Below are 11,385 nucleotides of genomic sequence, written 5' to 3' on the forward strand. Positions count from 1 at the left end.
TCTCCAGTGATTAAGTTCCTTCCACCCTTCCCAGGACAAAAGAGGGGAAGGCAGCGAGTCTGTTTGGTGTCTGCTGTTCCTCGATTGTCCTCAGCTTCAAATAAACCTCACGCCAAAGGGGCTGTTTTGGAGGAGGGCACACGCTGACCTCCTACCAGTGGCCTGACAACCATATACACAGAGTGATGATAACCACTCACAGAAGTTCTGTAGCAAGTACAGGGTGTCCCTTCCCCGCCCCCCCCAACCAATGCTGGGTCTGGGGGACAGATGTCCACCACTTCCTGAGATGCCACCCCAGGGCAACAGTGGAAATGCTATTTATAAATCATAGGAAATGCAGCTCCAAAACTGTGCCTTCCTGAGGGATTTTTTTTTTCTCATTTGGGAGATGTGCATTTTTTTTTCTCATTTGGGAGATGTGCATTTTTTTTTCTCATTTGGGAGATGTGCATTTTTTTTTCTCATTTGGGAGATGTGCATTTTTTTTTCTCATTTGGGAGATGTGCATTTTTTTTTTCTCATTTGGGAGATGTGCATTATTTCAAAGTTTGAGCCTAAAGAGAGATTTGACTAATATTTTTAGCCTAAGCTATTTTAAAATCACAAAGTTCAAGTTGAAATGAAACATAGTCACACTGTAGTTCAGGTTGTGGTAAAGGCTCTGCGGGAAGCTGTGAGGGGGGGGGCAGGGGGAGTGGGGACAGATCCCCTGAGGAAACTGGGTTTGAGCTGGGATGGGGGATGGGCATGTCGGGAGTGAGTGAGTAGGAGGTGGAGCAAGGGAGGATCGTGTCCTGGGGCAGAGGGACGAATGCGCATGGAGGCCGCCCCTGGCATCTCTGGTGGCAGGAGCCTGGTGCACCTGAGGAGGTTGAAAGAGGCCCGTGGGACTTGAACACAGAGGTAGTAGACGAGACTGGCCTTAGATGAGCCCACAGGGCAGGCAGGGTCCAGACCAAGGGTACAGACCAAGAGGTTTTTGTCTTCAGATACAAAAGGGAGTGTGCAGGGAAAGTGGTTAATAACTATGAAACAGGCAGAGAAGAGTATGGGCTTATCTGATTTCACAGGACCCGAGCTATGGCAAACTCTGCGTTTGTGGTGGTTAATACTGTGTATTGACCTGACTGGGCCACAGGATCCCCAAATATGTGGCTAGACACTATTTCTGGGTGTGTCTGTGAGGCTGTTTCTGAAAAAAATTAGCACTTGCACAAGTAGACCGAGTAAAGCAGCTTGCCCTACCCAGTGTGCGGGGGTCTCGCCTAATCCATTGAGGCCTTGAGTAGAATGGGAAGGTCACAGGAAGGGTGAATTCTCCCGACCTCACTGGGGCATCTGTCTTCTCCTGCCTCCGAACATCGATGCTCCTGGCTCTCCGAGCTTTGCACGCAGACCGGACCCTACCCCACCAGCCCTTCAGTTCCCCGAGCTTCAGACTTGAACTAGAGCTGCACCAGCAGCTCTCCTGGGCCTTCACCTTGCAGAAGGCAGACCATGGGACGGTTCAGCCTCCATAGTCGTGTGGGCCGATTTCACATAATAAATGCATGTCTACCATTGGTTCTGTTTCTCTGGAGAACCCCGAAGCTGTAAGAAGCTTACGGTAACACAAATGACACTGGTACTGATGGAAATGCACATGGACTTCATCTGGTGGCCACGCAGTTGATTTTCGCCCTGCAGATACTGACCAGTGAACGTTTGGAAAGCTTCCGTGTCCATGACAGCACAGGTACATGTGTTCGGTGAAATCTCCACGGAGTCCGTCATACCGCCTGGCTGCACCCTCATTAGCTAATGAGTTCGACGAAATCCTGAGCACGTGTTTCTGTTAGATCTGTGTGAGAGCCAAAACTTTACATTTGTAACAAGACCCCTTTGAGGAGTATGAACATACAAGTGACCTGACCTCCACAGAATATTTAGAAAATATCAAGAATAATACATAGAGCCATATAAAAGTGTCCACATTTAGCTGTTTGTTTGGGGGGTTTTTTGCTCACAGAAACAGCAGTTTTATATAAGGCTCAATCTAATATAAAGATGAAGCTAAAACCTACCTATAATTTCAATATCATCCATCGATGGGCATTATGAATTTTAATGAACAAATTCCATAATTTTCCTTGTCATAAAAGTGATACACATTCACCGTGGGAAAATTAGAAGATGCAGGTAATCCCAAAAGGAGGAAAATTTAAAGCAGGTTTCTCAGAAGAGCGTCATGTGGGGACAATCACTGTGAACAGCACGGCGTGTGGCTGCTGAGAAACGTCCGCGTTGCACCTGCTGTTTAGTGACCAGATTTTATCCACTTCACATTCTAACCTCTGCCCCACCCATAAATGCATGATTTTCAACTACTAGGCATAATTCCCTCCACGGCAGGCAGCACCACCTACCTAAGCAGGTTCCTGCTGTTGGCCTTCCTGTCGCTTGCAATTTGTCCCAGCGTCCACGGTGGTGAGCGCTGTCACGGCTGGATCTGGGAGGACATGCCCACCCCTGAGGATCGGTTCTGGAAGATGCAGTTGCTCCGTGGAGGCACCAAAAGATCAGTGATGGCGGGGGGAGGGGAGACAGGCGAGGGAGAGGATTTGGGGCAGTGAACGGGCTCTGGGAGATGCTGTAACATGGGATGCGTGTTATCGCAGATGTGCCAGAACCCCTGGAATGTGCATCAGGAGTGAACCCGAGTGCAGGCTGTGGACGGGGGTGACCACGTGTCAGTGCACGCTCATCAACAGTACAGATGCACCTCTGGTGGGGGTGTCGACTGGGGGGTGCTGTGCAAGGGGGCACAGGTGGGTATGGAAACTCCATGTACCTTCTGGCCAATTCTTCCAGGAACCCAAAACTGCTCTAAAAAACATCTATTTTTGAAATGCCATTGCCAGGCCAGAAGATGTGCCAAGTGTAACAAGTCTGAAATGCCCTGGATCAGCGAGAAGCTCTCCAAGACCACCCCTGCCTCCAGGAGCCTGAGCTAAAAGCAATCAACGACACCAGCTTTTTACGTTTTCACAATGCAAATGGCAACAACATTGAAAATTCATTGTCATGTTATTGTTTAATTAGTTTATTTTAATTGTTGTTCAAGTACAGTTTTCTGTCTTTTACTCCCAATCCCAGCCCACCCCACCCAATGCTCCCCACCTCCCTCCCATTTCCACCACCCCTAGTTTTTGTCCCTGTGTCCTTTACACTTGTTCCTATAAACCCTTCCCCTTTTCCCCTGAAATTCCTTCCCCCTCTGCCCTCTGGCCACTGTCAGCCTGTCCTCTATTTCAGTGTCTTTGGTTATATTTTGCTTGCTTTACACCAAAATAAACTCAAGGTGAATAACAGACTTAAATATAAGGCATGACACCATTAAAGTCCTAGGGGAGAACATTGGCAGGAAAATCTCAGATATTTCATGCAGCAACATTTGTACTGATATGTCCCCTAGAGCAAGGGACATAAAGGAAAGAATAAACAAATGGGATCTCATCAAAATAAAAAGCTTCTGCAAGGCTAAAGAAAACAGTATTAAAATAAAAAGAGAACCAACTGTATGGGAAAACATATTTGCCAATGATACCTCAGACAAGGGTTTAATCTCCAAAACATACAAAGAGCTTATACAACTCCACTCTAAGAAGACAAGCAACCCGATTAAAAAGTGGGCAAAGGACTTGAACAGACACTTCTCCAAGGAAAACATACAGAGGATCCAGAGACATGTGAAAAGATGCTCAATATCACTAGCTATCAGAGAGATGCAAATAAAAACCACAATGAGATACCACTTTACACCGGTCAGAATGGCCATCATAAACAAAGCAACAAACAACAAGTGTTGGAGAGGTTGTGGGGAAAGGGGACCCTAGTTCACTGTTGATGGGATTGCAGTCTGGTACAACCACTATGCAAAACAGTATGGAATTTTCTCAGAAAATTAAAAATGGATCTGCCTTTTGACCCAGCATTTCCAATGCTAGGATTGTATCCTAAGAACCCTAAAACACCAATCCAAAAGAACCTGTGCACCCCAATGTTCATAGCAGCACAATTTACAATAGCCAAGTGTTGGAAGCAACCTAGGTGCCCATCAGTAAATGAATGGATAAAAAAAACTCTGGTACATTTACACAATGGAACTCTATGCAGCAGAAAGAAAGAAGGAGCTCCTACCCTTTGCAACAGCATGGATGGAACTGGAAAGCATTATGCTGAGTGAAATAAGCCAGGTGTTGAAAGACAAATACCATATGAACTCACCTTTAACAGGAAGCTAAACAACAAAACAAACAAGCAAGCAAGCAAGCAAAATATAACCAAAGACAATGAAACAGAGAACAGGCTGTCATTGTCATTTTAATCACAAAAGGAATGTGTTGTCAAAGTAAACGATGTGGAAAATTCAAGAAAAAAGTACACAGAAGTTCTTAAGCAGAGGACAGAGGCTTGCCAGCCAGGGAGACCCACTGTGGAGAGCCAAGAAGCCCTTCCACCCTTTGTGGTGTGAATGTGAGTCTGTGCATCCGTGAACGTGTGTGTGACGTGCGTGTGACGTGCGTAATTTTTAACTTTTTGTTGTAGTATTATACATAACTTTATAAATAATTTTTAACTTTCATTTCGTCCACTATACTGGATTAAATAGTTTCCCCTCAACCACAGCCCCTCCAAGAATTTATGTCCACTCAGAACCTCAGAATGTTACTTATTTGGAAATAAGCTCTCATTCCTTGGTTCCATTAAGGTGAGGTCATACTGGGGTGCAGAAAGCTGTACACACCATAACACTGATGTCCTTATGAAAAGAGAAATTTGGACAGAGAGACATGTACGGAGAGAGGGAAGACTACATGAAGACAGAGCGAGAGGACACCGTGTGCCGTGAGAAGCGGGGACTGGAGCCATGCAGCCACCAGCCAAGGACACCAAGGAGAACTGGCAGCCCCCAGAGGCTGGAAGAGACCGGGAAGGGAGGAGCCTCCAGAGTCAGTGGGCCCTGCGACGCCTTGAGCTTCGAGGTCTGGCCTCCAGAACTGGGAGTGAATACACATGTGCTCTTTTAAGGCACCTAATTGGTGGAGTTTTGTAGCAATAGACCTAGGAAACTAACACACCCAATTAGGCAAATGACTTAAATGTCTTTCCCTAATTCTAAGTGGCTAAAAAGTATTGTTTTATGGCTATGCCATTGGTTAGTTAAAGAATTCTTTATTATTAAACATTAAGTTGTATCTACATTTTAGCTGCTAGAAATCTGTTACTTGAACAAACAATGTGCTTTCGCGTATTATGTGATAAAATAAAATGGCCATATGATGTTATACCCTTTCTCATTTAACACTCTATTTTAATCATTGTTCTATATCATTAAAACCCACTCATGAACACTGTTTAGTGGCTTCATAATAACATGCTGCATTATGATATGTAATATAATATCATTGTAAGAGCATCATAATGACTGTAGAATAGCCACACGGTTCAATATGATGCCATTTCCAGCTTTTCCAGTCTGCAAACAATACTACGATAGATGTGTTTATGTACGGAAAGGGTCGGGGAGTTTTTATTTCACATTTGGCACTACAGCTGACATTGAGCTCTTTATTAGAATCATATGTCACAGCATTACGCACTTTAAAATTACTGGTAGCATTAACTCAGTTTCCAGAATTATGCCAATATGTGACCCCCACGTGCAGGGTCTGAGCTGACCCTCACCAGCCCTGCATGGGACTGTGTGAGCCGGGTCTCACTGGGGCCCACAGCTGATAACCCCTCTGCAAGCAGGACTGTGCAAAGCACTCTCTGTCTGTTGCACCCCTTGGCTCACAGAGTCCCTAGTGGGGAAGTCGACTGGAGTGCCGTGTCCTTAAAGCTACAAGGGCCGTTTCTCCCTCTCAGGTAGGAATGCCTTTAATGGCTTTGCTTGAGTACCTGCCTCGGACCAGCCGCAGCAGGGTCCAGGGATTCCCGAAAGGTGGGTAACAGACGACAACACACCTCAAAGAACAGTGAAGCTCTGTTCTGTTTGTTGCAAGTACAAGCAGGTTTTTATATTTTCATTTTTGGTAGTGATTAACATTTGCAGTACAGCATGATCAGTTAAGCAAAAAGATCAATACAAAGGTAACCAGGAAAAATACAAGAATTTCCATAATTTCAGTTATGTTAAACAGAAGTTGTTTTGACCAGGAGAGTCATTAATCAGACAATTCGAAATAGCTCTACATACAGAGTTTGAATGTCTTATTGTTTATTAAAGGACTTAGAATTTGGCATGGGGCAAAATGTACACTAGATTGAGCAGCGGTTAGGAAATTTATTATAAGGCCTTTGTGATGTCTAACTTAGCTATCTGGCCTTTTCTGTCTAAAACATTTCTCTGTGTACTATGAACTGACTCCCTAGTAACTGTTTATACATGTTTAGTTTGTAATAGTTAACCAGCCTTTTTTTATTTCTTTGCCTGTCTAATTGATATATATTCTTATGCAGGGTAAAGGAGGGGCTATTACTCTCTAACAACTTTTAGACATTCAGGAGCTATTTCATTAGAGGGGATTTTGTTCTCTGGTCAAGAAATTATTTTTGTACAACTTCATTGGAATTATGCGAATCAATGAACCTGAAATACAAGTGTCTAGCAATCCCACCACCTTTTGATCACCAAAACAAACATGTAAAGAGAGATAGACAGGAAATCCAGCCACAGTTGCCTCTGCCTTGCAGATGCATCTCAACCGTCCCGACCTTGTCAAGGGATGGTTGCTGGCCGGCTCCCGACAAGTACCCTTTAATGTCACCCACATCACTAGAGACGTAATTGACAACTCTAGCTCAGGGAAAACAGCAGAAAATCTGCACTCTATGTTAAACCATCCCAAGACGTGGTGCCTTCAAATAAGAACAATCAGGTATTTTGCAGATGGCCTGTCCTGTGTCACACAGTGTCAGCTGGGACAGTTCAGCTGGGGCTGGAGGACCCACTTTTTCACCAGGCTGGAAGGTTGGCCCTGAGCCGCAGCTGCTCTGAGGCCTTCATTCCCCGCACGGGTCCCTCCCTGGGGCTGCTCGGGTGTCCTCACAGTGTGGCTCTGTGGTTCCAAGTGCAACTGTTCCATCAGACAGAAGATGGCAGCTCCTAGTCTTTTAAAGCCTGGACTTCGACACTGGCATAAGAAACTACCACCAATTTAATGGCTGAAGACAATGCCCATTGATTACCTCCTAGTTCTATAGGTCAGAAATCTGGGCAGCTTTGACCGGGTTCTCTGCTAAAGGGAAGGTGTCAGCTAGGCCTGAGTCCTCATCTGGATGCTCTAGAACAAATCCACTGCCAAGTTCATTCACTTGGTGAGCTCGGCTCATGGTGGTTGTAGGACAGAGGTCACCATTTCTTTGCTGGCTGTCAGCTGAGCGCCTTTCTCTGCTTTGGAAGGTCACCCACATTCCTTGGCTGTGGCCCCTCCATCGCCTGCACTAGCAATGGTGCATTGAACCCCCCTTCTTTTCTGGACCTCAGACTCCCCTTCATGCTGCTACCTGGAGAGCACCCCCTGTTGTGAGAGTTGAGAACCAAACGATTTCACTCACGTGGGACATAAAAGTGAAAGCACCAAATGAGCAAACAGGACCAAAAAACAAAAACCCATAGACACAGACAACAGTATGGTGGCCCCCGAGGGAAGGGGGGAGGGGGCGGTAAAGGGAGAAGGGGGCCAACTATAAGGTCACGGAAGGAGACTTGACTTCGGGTGGTAAACACACAATATAGTATTCAGATGAGGTATTATGGATTCTACACTTGAAACCTGTATGATTTTATTAACCAAAATCACACCGATAAATTTAACTTTTTTAAATGTTGAAAAAATAAAGAAATGAAAGGCTCCCCAGATTAGATGAGGCCCACTTGGACAGTCTCCCCTTTGCCCGTAATCTAACAGGAGCCCCCCACATTCAGTGCTGGGGGTGTGCGAGGGCGTGAATCACTGGTGGTCATTGGAGAATTCTTCCTGCGGCCACTCCCGCTGTGTGTGATTGGCCGAGCAGTCCAAATTCAGGGCCCGAAGCCTTGGGCTCCTCGAGGAGAAATGCCCGAGAACTTGGGGTCATGTTTCAAAACCAGCCCCTCCTCAGGTCACAGCGGCTGCGAGGAGAGGGTGGAGGAGTGGAAGGAGGTGGCCTGTGCCCACAGACAGGCCACCCAAGTAGGCTCCCCGCCCTGGGCCTCGGGACGCAGGGGCCAGCTGTCCTCCTGGCGACAGCAGGCCTGGAGAGGACAGTCTGGTTTTGTACCTGGGCAAAGAGCCGAGTTTGCTGGTGGGCGACAGGGCTTAAAACACCAAAGTTTCTAAGAGCAGTCATTAAATGTGGCCCGGCACCAGGGGCTGCTCACTTAATTACTGTCCTGTCCACACGCTAATTCAGGTCGCACACCGATGGCTGGACTAAAAGCGAAATAAAGGGGCCCTCGCCATTGAACCTAGATTTTAAAAGACAAGTTTTTAATGAATTCCAAAGCATAAAAAGACATCAATTGCCTCTGGAACGTCGTCTAATCTCTTCGGTTCTATTTTTACTGCAGAATTCTCAGTTTAGGCCTGTCAAAGACAGCTCTGCACGCTGCAGGTGTGCCAGGCTGAGCAGCGGCAGCCTAGCCTTTTATGGCGGTGAGTGCTCCCTGGCCCGGGAGCTCTCCGCAGCTCGGGAAGGAACCCTCCGGAGGCTGGCGCTGGCTCCCGAAGTGGGATTTCACTTGCTTCTGAGGGTGGGAGTTCCATTTCCTTGGACTTCAGATACGAACATCCATCAGGCAAACCACTGTGGGTTGAATGGCACCTCCCAAAAAAGATGTGCTGAAGTCCACACCTGCGGGACCTCAGAATGTGGCCTTATTGGGCGATAGGGTCTTCACAGAGAAGTCAAGTTGAAATGAGGTCCTGGGGGAGGGGCGTGGACGCTAACCCATTACGACTGGTGTCCTTATAAAAGGAGAAATTTGGGCGCAGAGACAGGCACAGAGGAGGGACACCATGAGAGGACAGAGGGGTCAGGCCACACGAAGCCGGAGGCAGAGACTGAAATGAAGCTACAACAAGCCAGGAATGTGGGGGCCACGGGAGGCCGGAAGCAACAGGGACCCTCCCCTAAAGTCTCCGACGTCACAGGGCCCTGCCGACGCCCCGACTCCTTACTCTTGGCCCCCAGAGCCGGGAGCCAGTGCACGCTCTAAGCCGCCCCGAGTGTGGCTCTTCACTCCGCAGCCCTGAGACACTAGGCCCCCCCTTGGCTGCTGACTCCCTGCCTTTCCCACCTGCTTCACTGCCGTCCCTGAAAATGCTGCGGTCCCACCCCCTTTCGCTGCCCCCCCATCTCTCCTGTCCCCACTCTGCGGCATTCACCTGGTGTGTCTCCTTCAAAACTGAAGTCGGGGTCAGTGGGTTATTTGGGTTTTTTTCAACACACCACGGAGAGCTGTATTTCGAGTCCTGAACCGGCTTATTATTACCTTCACTCCCGCACCCTTATTTCAGCGTATGTCTTGTGTCTCCTTCTGTCCAGAACCGGTTGGCTGATTATGCTGCCATATCGACATCCCATTACCAGGCCCTCTCATTTCCTGGGCCACACTGGCTATTTCTACCCACTAATGAGGCTTTGCCTTTGGGGTCTCCCCCCTCTGAATTCAGAAGTGACATGCGTTTGTCTTTCTACTCCCAGCAAGGCTTGAGACAGGGTCACACACGTAGGGGGCTCCATGGACAGCTGCTGGTACATCCCAATATCCATGTTCCCATGTTCTGTGGCCACAGAATCCTACCCTTTCACTGGGCACCAGTACAGACTGCATCTCCCAGCCAGCGCCCTTGAAGCTAAGCATGGCCATGTGCCTGCGCCGCGGTCCATGAAGCACACATGGGCCCTGCCCATAAAGAGGAGTTTGTCCCCCTCCCTCCCTGTCCCCCTTCCTGCTGGCTGGACAGGGGGTGGGAGTGAGCCACCGCAAACCACACCCAGAGGTGGCAGAGCAAGGAGAAAGACAGAAGGGAGCTGAGCTCTAGAAGCTTCTCTAAGAGGAGCACCCCACATCCAGGCTCTGGTCAAAGAAACTTCTACTTTGTGTCAGGCCCTGTTTAAGATAGATGATATATGATATATGATATATGATAGATATATGATATATGATAGATATATGATAGATTATATATGATAGACATATAGAGATGATAGATAGATCAAGAGATCTCTATAGCAGCCAAACCCATGTACGAACATATTTGGATACATAGACAAAGACTAGATACTGTTAGGGAAAGTCAACGCTTACCGGGCAAAGTGTTGGCCCTAGGGAGTTAAGAAGAATGTGAATTTGGGGTCACAAATGGTGCAAGTTACTTAACCTCTACTGACTCGGTTTCCCTCCTGTACAGTAGGGACACTAATACCGACCACACGGGGTTGCACTGGATTAAACTTGATGTGAGTGAAGGGCCAACACATAACAGTGGCCAGTAAACAGTATCATTGCAACGAAACACTTCACAGAAGAGTTCATGTAGAAGAGTTCATGTCTCACTTAGACACTGGTGTCCCCTCCTTACACAGCACAGTGCCTGCTTAGCCCAGGTGTTTAAAGAAGAAGACTCCAAAAAATAAAAAGAATTAGTGACCCAGAAATTTAATTGGAAGGTGATCCCAAGGAGAAGGAAAAAGAAACCAAAAACTTGCTGTGTGTCCTTAGGTAAGTGACTGCCCCTCTCTGAACTCTTAGTATCTCCTGCCTCCAGGGGGTATTCACACTGTTGTGTAATGTCCTCCTTTTGATGGAGAGTAGGACTTATGCAGAGCATGTAACAGATTTCAGGAAAAGCGATGTCACTCTTGTAATTACATAAGGTGCTGAGTCCCCCTCCACAAGCGGACACCTTTGATGCAGCCAGAAACACACAGGAGAGGGCCGAGGGCCAGGGACTGAGGCCCAGGCCTACTCAGCTGCGGGAACTGAGTCCTGCCGGCAACCGCGTGAGTTGGGAAGCAGAGCCTCCCCCCATTAAGCCCTCAGATGAGACCCCAGTCCACACTGACACTTTGATTGCCATCCTGCGGGGACCCTGAACCGAGGACCCAGAAAGCTGCAACCAGGCTCCTTTCAACCACAGCAACTAGGACACAGTACACGCGAGCTCCTGTGAGCCACTTTGGGGTAATCTGTTACGCAGCGACAGCAAACATACTTCCCACAGGTGAAATGAGACTTGCTCACCTATGAAGGAAAAAGGGTGAGAATCCTGTCTCCTCACACAGCTTCGGGAGAATTCTGAGGAACTGCGCACGAACACGGGGAGCTCAGAGGGGCTCGTTTGCATCCCG

Source organism: Artibeus jamaicensis, unplaced genomic scaffold (genome assembly GCF_021234435.1).
Source record: "Artibeus jamaicensis isolate MK-2021 breed Jamaican fruit bat unplaced genomic scaffold, CSHL_Jam_final scaffold_474, whole genome shotgun sequence".
Lineage (NCBI taxonomy): Eukaryota > Metazoa > Chordata > Mammalia > Chiroptera > Phyllostomidae > Artibeus > Artibeus jamaicensis.